The sequence below is a fragment of the Ranitomeya variabilis genome, chromosome 1 (genome assembly GCF_051348905.1).
Source record: "Ranitomeya variabilis isolate aRanVar5 chromosome 1, aRanVar5.hap1, whole genome shotgun sequence".
Lineage (NCBI taxonomy): Eukaryota > Metazoa > Chordata > Amphibia > Anura > Dendrobatidae > Ranitomeya > Ranitomeya variabilis.
The window spans coordinates 143,386,559-143,398,110 of NC_135232.1; positions in this window are offsets into that span (position 1 = coordinate 143,386,559).

The window sequence follows — 11,552 nt, forward strand, 5'->3', positions numbered from 1 at the left end:
TATATATTTTTAAATCCCCAAATAAAGAAAAGAAAACAAAGTTTTCCAATAAATACATTTATTTATGTAAATAAAAAATAAACAATAAAAGCACACATATTTGGTATCACCACGTCCCGAATGACCCGCTCTATAAAACTATCCCACTAGTTAACCCCTTCAGTAAACACCATAAAAATATTTTTTTTAAAAACAAGGCAAAAAAAAAAAAAATGCTTTATTGTCATACTGCCGGACAAAAAGTGCAATAAAACGTGATAAAAAAAGATGAATGTAACTAAAAATTGTACCGCTGAAAACATAATTTGTCCCGCAAAAAACAAGCCATCATACAGGTCTATGAGCAGAAAAATAAAAAATGTTTTAGCTCTCAGAATAAAGCAATGCAAAAATAATTATTTTTTCGATAACATAGTTTTTATTGGGTAAAAACATCAAAACATAAAAAAATATATAAATTTGATATCGCTGTAATCATTCTGACCCGAAGAGTAAGCCACCAATTTTACCACACGAATATTGGTATAAAAAAATAAACAAAAAGCAATTCCTGAATTGCTGGTTTTTGTTCATTCTGTCTCCCAAAAATCAGAAAGAAAGTGATCAAAAAATGTCATGTGCCCGAAAATGGTAACAATAAAAACATCAGCTCATCATGCAAAAAACATGCCATGACATGACTCTGTCGGTCGAAATATGGAAAAATTATAGCTCTCAAAATATGATTTAGTGATGAGCAAACATGCTCGCCACTACTCGTTACTCGCCCGAGTATCGCTATGCTCGACGTACTCGGTGAGCAACGAGCATTTCCGGTATTATTCGGCGGTAACTGCAGTCTCCACCCAGCAGTTTTGGCGGACTTTAGAGACCCAATCACGGTGCAGGGACTGTCTGCCAGGCCATGAAACGCCGCAGCCAACTTTGTTGTGGTCGTGCAGTGATTGGCTGGGCCGTACAGCATCATCCCGAGTATAAGAGACCTGGCGCAGCCCTGCTCGCCGCATTCTGTTCCTGTTTCAGCGAGAGTAGAGAGAGCTGCTGCAGAGATAAGGTCAGAATCGTGGTTTTAGAGTTAGTGTAGGTCTGCAACTCTTACATCCACAACTCCTGAGAAACCAAAAGTCCTTTTTAGGGCTAATTTGTGGGTCCCAATATTGCAGCGCTAGGTAGACAGGGCACAGCATATCCACATCACATCAGTGCAAAGTCTGCAGGCACTGTATGTGCATCAATTGGTCCCACTGCATCCTTCCCAAAGCTCCTTAACTGCCTGCTGCTGTTGCATCTTATTTACTGTCTATATACCTATTTTTTTTTTTTTCAAAAATTCCCCCCCCCAAAAAAAAAAATACAGTCTGTTCTGTCAGACTGAGGCCTGTTGAAAAGTTATAGTTTGTCAGGCATACGTAGCATAGTTGTGTGTGCTACCCTTGTGTCCCTTTTTTTTTTGTGTGTTTTAAATTCACCGAAAAAGGCCTCATATATCTGCGTGCTCCAAGTTTGGTCATTGGAGGCCGGTGCACTTATTTTTTGGCTGTGTGATACTCAAATTCTATACAGCGCTATTTCGCATAAAAAAAATTCAAAGTCCACAGATTTGCCAGTGTGGTATTTCCGTTACAGCTGTCATATATCGCTGTGCTCCAAGTTTGGGCATTGGAGGTCGGTGTACTTATTTTTTGGCTGTGTGACACTCAAATTCTATACAGCACTATTTGGCATAAAAAAAGTTCAAAGGCCACAGATTTGCCAGTGTGGTATTTCTGTTACAGCTGTCATATACTGTATCTCTGTGCTCCAAGTTTGAACATTGGAGGCCGGTGTACTTATTTTTTGGCTGTGTGACACTCAAATTCTATACAGCACTATTTCACATATAAAAAAAATTGAAAGGCCACAGATTTGCCAGTGTGGTATTTCCGTTACAGCCGTCATATATCTCTGTGCTCCAAGTTTGGGCATTGGAGGCTGGTGTCCTTATTTTATGGCTGTGTGATACTCAAATTCTATACAGCACTATTTTGCATAAAAAAAAATTCAAAGGCCATAGATTTGCCAGTGCGGTATTTCTGTGAGAGCTCTCATATATCTCTGCTCCAAGTTTGGGCATTGTAGGCCGGTGTCCTTAGTTTTTGGCTGTGTGATACTCAAATTCTATACAGCACTATTTAGCATAAAAAAAATTCAAAGGCCACAGATTAGCCAGTGTGGTATTTCTGTGAGAACCCTCTTATATATCTCTGCTCCAAGTTCAGACATTGTACGCCGGTGTACTTATTTTTTGGCTGTGTGATACTCAAATTCTATACAGCACTGGTTCGCATAAATTAACTTAAATTAATTTAAATTAAAAAACAAAAATAAAAATTGAATACAGTCTGTTAGGTCAGGCTGAGGCCTGCCTGGTGTTTGGGTTTGAAAAATCGTAGATTTGCAGGCATACTGATCACATATTATTTTGCTACTAATAAAGACATTTGTGTTGAGCATTAGAAATAGTGCAGTAGTCCATTTAAAATGGTTAAGGCAAGGGGCAAGGGATGGGGAAGTGGACGTGATACTGATGGTGCATCCAGAGGACGAGTCCGTAGGCAAGGGGAAAGTGGGCAACAACAAAGACCCACATCTTCTCGCTTGACCTTCCTGTCCCAGTTTCTAGGGGACCGCAGCACACCACTATTGAAGCCAGAGCAGTGTGAAACGGTTGTTGGTTGGATAGCGGATAATGCTTCCAGTCACTTAGCCACCACCACCACCTTGTCTTCCACACTGTCAAGTCTGAGTAGCCGTGAGTGTGGCCAGGATATTCCTCACCCTGATCCTCCTTCCTCCCACCATGCCGAGAGCCCTGAAACAACTGATCCCACACTTGGACACTCTGAAGAGCTGTTCAGTTTTCCATTTCAAGATTCAGAAATCTCTGCCGGTCAGCTTGAAGTGGGGAAAGATGAGATCGCATGTAGAGCTGCCCAAAGCTTTGACCAGCCGCGGTCACACGAAGGTGATGGTGGGAAAGTGTCACAAGAGGTGGACGATGATGAGACACAATTGCCAGAAAGTCAGGAGGAGGAGCAGGGTGCAGATGTGGAAGATGAGGTGGTGGATAACATAGTGACTGACCCAACCTGGCAGGAGGACATGCATAGCGAGGACAGCAGCACAAATGGGGAAGGAGGCATATCCCTCCAACAGGCAGGAAGAAGCAGTGTGGTGGCCACAGACAGAAGGCGTGCATCCGTTCCCCGTAACACCAACATGAGTGAAGTTGCCATTCCACCTGTGAGATCTTCCCGTGTCTGGCTATTTTTTAAAGACTCTGCCGTTAACCCAAACAGGCCATTTGCAGCACCTGCCATGCCCTCATCAGCAGGGGTATCAAAACAACCAGCCTGAACACCACCAGCATGATCAGGCACATGCAAGCAAAGCACCCAACTTTGTGGGTCGAACCCCAGGCTCCAGGACCACTGCCTGCTGGTCACACCACTGCTTCTTCCACTGTTTTGCGTAGAAGCCAATCCCCAGTATGCCGTGCATGTGAAAATGCCTCAAACCCTGCACCTGTTGTGGCCCACACTCAAGCAGCACCATCAGCAAGCCCGTCCACATCCTTGTCCCAGCACAGCGTTCCGTTGTCTATAACCCAGTCTGTTGTGAATTCCATCTGGGCTCCCTCTGGTGGCCTTTAGTGATACTGCGGGTCTGGAGATGGGCTCAGCTGCCTCATTTCCTGCTTTGCTGGTTCCTATTTAACTCCACCTGCACCTTTGTTTGTTGCCTGCTGTCGTTGTATTCAGTACTAGTTCTGATCTCTCTGGACTTCCTTGTGACCTGTCTCCATCCGGAGAAGCTAAGTCTTGCTAGTTCATGTTTGCTCATTTTTCTCTTGAAAATATGTTTCATTATATGATGAGTTCAGTCCAGCTTGCTTATATGTGATTTTTTGCTTGCTGGAAGTTCTGGGGTGCAGAGTGCGCCCCTCACATCGTGAGTCGGTGTGGGGGTTCTTGTATTTTCTGCATGGATAGTTTTTGATAGTTTTTGTACTGACCGCACAGATCCCTTGCTATCTTCAGTCTATTTAGCTTTAGCGGGCCTCATTTGCTTAAACCTGTTTTTCATTAATACCTTTGTATTTTCCCCTTAACTCACCGTTATTATTTGTGGGGGCTGTCTAAACTTTGGGGTCATTTCTCTGAGGCAAGTGAGGCTTGGCTTTCTCTCTAGGGGTAGTTAGTTCCTCAGGCTGTGACGAGGCATCTAGGTTTTTAGGTAACGCTCCACGGCTGCCTTTAGTGTGTATTGGATAGGTTCAGTGTTGCGGTCAGTATAGTTTCCACATCCCCAGAGCTTGTCCTAATATTCTGGTTTACCTATCAGGTCAGTTTGGTGATTCTACCACCGGATCATAACAGTACAGCAGGCCAGTAAAGAGTTAATGCATCGCTAAAGAGGGATAAGAGAAATCCTGAGTTCATTTTTTTTTTTTCTGCAGTGTGTCTTACCTCTCTCCTCCCCTTAATCTCTGTGTGGTTCAGAATTCAGCTGCAGCTATGGACCTTCAGAGTGTGTCTTCTAGTGTGGATCATCTCACTGCTAGAGTACAAGACATTCAGGATTATGTAGTTCGCAGTCCTATGTCAGAGCCTAAGATACCTATTCCTGAGTTGTTTTCCGGAGACAGATCTAGGTTTTTGAACTTTAAAAATAATTGCAAATTATTTATTTCTCTGAAACCTCGTTCCTCTGGTGATCCGGTTCAGCAAGTTAAAATTATTATTTCTTTGTTGCGTGGCGATCCTCAAGACTGGGCATTCGCCCTGGCGCCAGGAGATCCTGCATTGCATAATGTAGATGCGTTTTTTCTGGCGCTGGGTTTGCTTTATGATGAACCTAATTCTGTGGATCAGGCAGAGAAAATCTTGCTGGCTTTGTGTCAGGGTCAGGATGAAGCATAGGTTTACTGTCAGAAGTTTAGGAAATGGTCTGTGCTCACTCAATGGAATGAGTGTGCCCTGGCAGCGATTTTCAGAAAGGGTCTTTCTGAAGCCATTAAGGATGTTATGGTGGGGATCCCCACGCCTGCGGGTCTGAGTGAGTCAATGTCTTTGGCCATTCAGATTGATCGGCGTTTGCGGGAGCGCAAACCAGTGCTGTTGTGAACTCTGTGCTCCCTCTTGTGGTCACTGGTGGTATGGTGTGACTTTTGCTTTGGGCTCCCCCTGGTGGCTTTGTCTGTTATCCTGCTGGTCTCTGGCTATCAGCTGGTTCTTTATCCTCTGGGAGGTTCCTATATAGCTCTGTTTTACTTCCACTTGTTGCCGGCTGTCGATGTATTCAGTGCTACTCAGATTCCTTCTGACTACCTTGCTCCCAGTCCATCCAGCTCAAGCTAAGTTTTGTTTGCTCATTTTTTTTATCAGCAGTGTTTTTCATGTTTTCTGTTCCAGCTTGCTAAAATGTAATTCCCTCGCTTGCTGGTTGCTCTAGTGGGCTGAGTTTCTCCCCACACACCGTTAGTTGGTGTGTGGGTTCTTGAAATCTCAGGATTAGTGTTGAGCATTCCGATACCGCAAGTATCGGGTATCGGCCGATACTTGCGGGTATCGGAATTCCGATACCGAGATCCGATACTTTTGTGGTATCGGGTATCGGTATCAAAACAACATTAATGTAATAATGTGTAAAAGAAAGAATTAAAATAAAAAATATTGCTATACTCACCTCTCCGACGCAGCCTGGACCTCACCGAGGGAACCGGCAGCGTTCTTTGCTTAAAATTCGCGCGTTTACTTCCTTCCATGAAGTCCCGGCTTGTGATTGGTCGCGTGCCGCCCATGTGGCCGCGACGCGACCAATCACAGCAAGCCGTGACGTAATTTCAGGTCCTTCAGGATTTTAAAATTACGTTCTGGCTTGTGATTGGTCGCGTCGCGGTCACATGGGCAACGCGACCAATCACAAGCCGTGACGTCACGGGAGGCAGGACACGCGCGGTGAGGTCCAGGCTGCGTCGGAGAGGTGAGTATAGCAATATTTTTTATTTTAATTCTTTCTTTTACACATTAATATGGATCCCAGGGCCTGAAGGAGAGTTTCCTCTCCTTCAGACCCTGGGAACCATCAGGGATACCGTCCGATACTTGAGTCCCATTGACTTGTATTGGTATCGGGTATCGGTATCGGTTTGGATCCGATACTTTGCCGGTATCGGCCGATACTTTCCGATACCGATACTTTCAAGTATCGGACGGTATCGCTCACCACTACTCAGGATGGATATTTTGTAAGGGTTTTTTATTGATCGCATAGACCCCTGCTCTATTTTCTGCTTTCTAGTACTAGTGGGCCTCTTTTGCTGAATCTGATTTCATCCCTATGTATGTGCCTTCTTCTTACCTCACCGTTAATATTTGTTGGGGGCTTCTATATCTTTGGGGATTATTTCTCTGGAGGCAAGCGAGGTCTTTCTTTCTCTTTAGGGGTAGCTAGTTCCTCAGGCTGGCTCGAGACATCTAGGAATTTTTTAGGCACGTTCACCGGCTACCTCTAGTTGTTTTGGATAGGTTCAGATTTGCGATCAGTCCAGTTACCTTCTCCCTAGAGCTCGTCCTTAGTTTATTCACTTGCTGGTCTATTTGTGATCCTCAGCCATTAAGGATCATAACAGTACAGCTGGCCTACAAAGTGTTAATTGCATGGCAGAAGTGTAAGAGGGTGAACTGTGGTCCCACTGAGAGAGCACTAGGACCCTGTGGTTTTTGCCTGCTGCAGCAAGGGACAAATTCAGACACTGCCAGAATCCCGGAGACAATCTGTGCTGGTGGGTGGGGTCTGGTGTCTTCTGTGTAAAAGTGAAACAAGGAAGTGAGAGAGAAAAAGTGCGGGAAGAAAAGACAGAAGCTGCGGTGATATTGCAAAGGGACAGTTTATGGACTTTACTGCGAGTGTGTGGAGAAAAGAAGCTGTTGAGAGACTTTGTCTTGCTAACGTTCCCCTGGAGAAGAACTAACCTTTTGTTAACCTTTGAGAGACTTTCGTTGCTAGCGTATTCTGAAGAAAAGCTAACCCTTTATCTAAAAAGACTGAGACTTGACTAAAAACCCAGTACGTATTTGGAAGTCTGTGGATCCCTTGTGCATCGTGTGGAGGAACAAGCCTGGACAGACTGCGGATACAGAGACGGACGGGCTGTCGTGGAAGCATCCCTAGGAGCTACAGAGGCAGAAACAACATCATGAGACCACTAACTAAGTCCCCGGCGTATGGGCTCGGCACCCGCCGACAATACAGAGGAGCTTGTTGTAACTTATTGGCGCTGAAGATTTGGACTGGGCTGCAGCCTGTGCGGATTCCTGCCTGAGAGAAAATCCATCTCAGGATACGGTACCATAGCTATAGATACCCGGGTATCCCTGTTCAGAGTGTTTAATTGTTACTTAGAAGTGTATCTTATATTAGAGTTGTGTAAGTTGTACTCAGTGTGCCATTCCAGGGGCTCCCTTTATAACACTACAATCAATTTACACTTGTTCCTGTTTAGTTGCCCTGTTAGGTAAATTTCTTACTAGTCTGTTGTAGCATACAGTTCTCAGGAGACCTTGGACTGGCACAGTGATTTCAGCTGCTGCTGAGCTGTTGTATCTTTGGGGTGCATATACTTTAATATTCTCCATATTACCTTTATTATTTTGCCTTTGAGTAAATACCGTTGGAGAATTCTGCCTTAGTCTTGGTTTGTGACTCACTGGATCTTATTCGGACCTCTGGTCATTACATCTTTGGCGTAGTCGGCAGGATCCAGTGTTTGTCATGGACGAGGGCGAGGGTAGAAATGACCCCGCTGTATCCGCATCCTCCTTGGGGGTTGGGGTTCCCCTGGCAGCCGCGGCGATTTCGGGAGGGTATGTGCCTGTAGGAGCTTTACTTCAGCACATGCCGAAATACGACGGGCGCAATATGGCGTTGCAAGATTGGGCTGAGAGAATCCGGAGTATTCTGCGCATGTGTAATTTGACCCCCGCGTTACGCGCTGAGCTGGCATTAAATGCACTGGAGGGCGATATTAGACGTATGGTGATGGTACGCCCAGAATCAGAGAGGGATACGTTAGAAAAGATTTTGGAACTGTTAGAGGGGAGTTTGGGGGGCCGAGCGCGTGTGGCCCAGCTTCGGTCCCTATTCTTTAATCGTCCTCAGAGAGAATGTGAGTCCCTAAAGCAGTACTCTAATATCTTGCAAGAGACGCTGAATGAGATGCAGCGACTAGACCAGGGGGCCATGGGAGCGTTCCGGGAGGTAGACCGCTTGCTCCGGGATCAATTCATCACCGGTTTAGCTAATAGACTTCTCCGGGACAAACTGCTGGAAATGGCCCGGGCTGCACCAGAATTATCCTTCTGGCAGATTTACCGAGCTGCAGTGGAAAGGGAAGATAAATCTACCCATGTGCCCGAGGGGTCAGTGAACAGTGCCCAGCTGGAAGAAGGTGGGTCATCAGGGTCAGGGGGAGAGGGGCTGGTGAGCGTGGTACAAGCTTTGCATGCTGAGGTGAAGGATTTGAAGCTGAAATTGTCTCAACTGACAGTTGAGCCCGCCGCTACCCCCTCACGGGGGCCTCCTGCCCCACCCCCTGGAACGGTGACCCAGCAGACGGCCAGGTCGTCCTATCAGAATGAGTCAAGCCCTCGTCCACGAGGAGCAATCACCTGCTGGAAGTGTGGGCGCCAGGGACACATCTCTCGTTACTGCCAGACACTTGCAGCCCCAGAAACCCCGTCGCCGGCTTTAAACTTCCGGCCGCTGCCATGAGAGGGCAAGCAGCAGCGGCCCCACCCACACAAAGCCCTCGACGGGATGAGCAAGATTTGTTTGCATGTAGCCCAGTGATAGAAGCAGAATTTGAAGGGCGGAAGATGAGGTGCTTGGTTGACACGGGATCCGAATGTACTATAATGCCACTAGAAGTATATGAGAGATACTTCAGTCAACTAGTGATTCCAGAGGATGGCCGAGTGATACGACTGACCGCCGCAAATAATGGTCAACTGTCAGTCAAGGGAATCGTGTGGATGCAACTAAAAATGTTTGGTCAAGAGCTGGGGCAGAAAGGGGTAGTACTGGTGGATCACCCCCCTAGAAGAGGGATGGAAGTGACGCTCGGAATGAACGTGCTGCGAGACTTGAATCACCAGATGTATGCCAGTGAAGGACCCCGATACTGGGCCCGTGCGACAAGACACCGACCCACACAGAGAATTCTACACCGTCTAGTGCTGAGTTGCGACTTGCTGAAAAGTGCGGTCCCAGGCGGCCGGGTGGGCCGGGTCCGAGTGCCATCGAGGGCCCCGATCCTGCTGGGACCAAGACAAGAGGAGCTCTTAATGCTGCCGGTGGGAGCTTCACAGAGATTGAATGGGCTTGAAGTGCTACTTGAGCCCGCCCGAGAGGGTTCCTCATTTGCCAAGGTACATGTGGCCCGGTCTCTGGCGATTGTGAAGAATGGACGAGTGCCGGTCCGATGCATCAATGTTTTAGATGAAGCTGTTGCAATTCCTGCTGGAACCATACTGGCTGAACTGTTCGTGCCGGCAGAAAAGGTGCCGGAAAATGCAGGATTCGAACTGCGACCAGACCAACAGTCATCCTGGACCTTTGCAGTGGAGGTAGGCCGGACAGAGCCTCCTACGGAGGAATGGAATGGTCATGTGATCATGGAGCAGATGGGAGTGGATCGGGAGAAGCTGACCCCCGTGCAGTTGGAGCAGTTGGAGAGAGTTTTGTGGGAACATCAAGAGACCTTTTCCCGACATGGAGAGGACTTCGGGTGTACCCAGATGATTGAACATGAGATTCCAACGGGGGATACTCCACCCATTAGAGAAAGATATCGGCAAATTCCTCCAGCACTTTATCAAGAGGTGAAGAGCATGGTGGCCAGTATGCTGGAGAACCAAGTGATCCGAGAGAGCCGGAGTCCCTGGGCGGCTCCTGTAGTTTTGGTCTGCAAGAAGGATGGGACACTCCGATTTTGTGTGGACTATCGAAAATTGAACGCCCACACCGTACGGGACGCATATCCTTTACCCCGTATTGAAGAATCCCTGTCAGCCCTGGGTCGGGCCAAGTATTTCTCAACCTTGGATTTGGCAAGCGGGTACTGGCAGGTCCCAATGGCTGAAAAAGATCGGGCCAAGACGGCGTTTGTCTTGCCAATGGGGCTCTTTGAGTTCAACCGGATGCCCTTTGGCCTCGCCACCGCCCCGGGAACCTTCCAACGCCTGATGGAACATTGCTTGGGCGATCTAAATTTTGAATCAGTCCTGATATATCTAGACGACATTGTGGTGTTCGGAACCTCATTTGAAGATCATCTGGAGAAGCTGCATCAAGTACTCCGGCGGCTCAAGAGCTACGGCCTGAAAATAAAGCCAAAAAAATGTCAACTGTTACGAAACCAGATTGAATATTTGGGGTATCTGGTGACCCCGGACGGGGTACTACCTTTAGACAGTAAGATCAAGGTGGTACAAGAGTGGCCACCTCCTTGTGACCTGCGAGAAGTGCGGGCCTTCCTGGGCCTAGCAGGATACTATCGGCGGTTTGTGCCTAAATTCTCACAAGTGGTGAGTCCCTTGAATGAACTTTTGAGAGGGACAGCGCTGGGTCCTCGAAATCGCCCCATCCCATGGGGGCCCCTACAGAAAAAGGCATTTGATGAAGTGAAAACCGCCCTAACGAGTGCCCCATTGCTGGCCTACGCCCGGTTTGACACCCCTTTTTTGTTGTATACCGATGGTAGTCTCCATGGGTTGGGGGCAGTACTAGCACAGGTGCAGGACGGCCGAGAGCGAGTGATTTCTTATGGCAGCAGATCTTTAAGAGACTCCGAGCGAAATCCGGCTAACTGCAGCTCATTCCGGCTGGAATTGCTGGCCCTAGTGTGGGCAATGACAGAACGCTTCGCCGAGTATCTAACAGGAGCTGAGGTGCTAGTCATGACAGATAACAACCCGCTAGCTCACTTAGAGAATGCAAAACTGGGAGCGTTAGAGCAGCGGTGGGTCGCCAGATTAGCCAAGTTCAATTACCGCATTAAATTTCGCTCTGGTCGTGAGAACGGCAATGCAGATGCATTGTCAAGAGTGCCCCTTGGGTCATCAGGGGAAGATGTTGACGGACAACTTGAGGACACTGAAACTCCAGCTTTGGGGTAGATACCTATCTTCCAAAGTGTGGTACACTCAAGTGGGGTGGCCACCGGGATGCCCTGTGTCCTGGGTAAAACATCCTCAGATTGGACAAGAGTCCAGGATGAGTGTCCGGACATTGCACTTGTGCGCCGTTGGGTACAAAACAAGGCCTGGCCCAGTGCAGAGGACAAGGCTCAGTTGTCCATAGAAGGAATGAAACTCCTTCAACAATGGGATAAATTGTGTGTGGAACAAGGTCTTTTGTATCGTAAGGTGTACCTGCCATCGGAGCTGCAGCATCGGTACCAACTGATAATTCCTGTGGGGATGGGTCCAGTGGTCGCTCGTGAGGCGCAT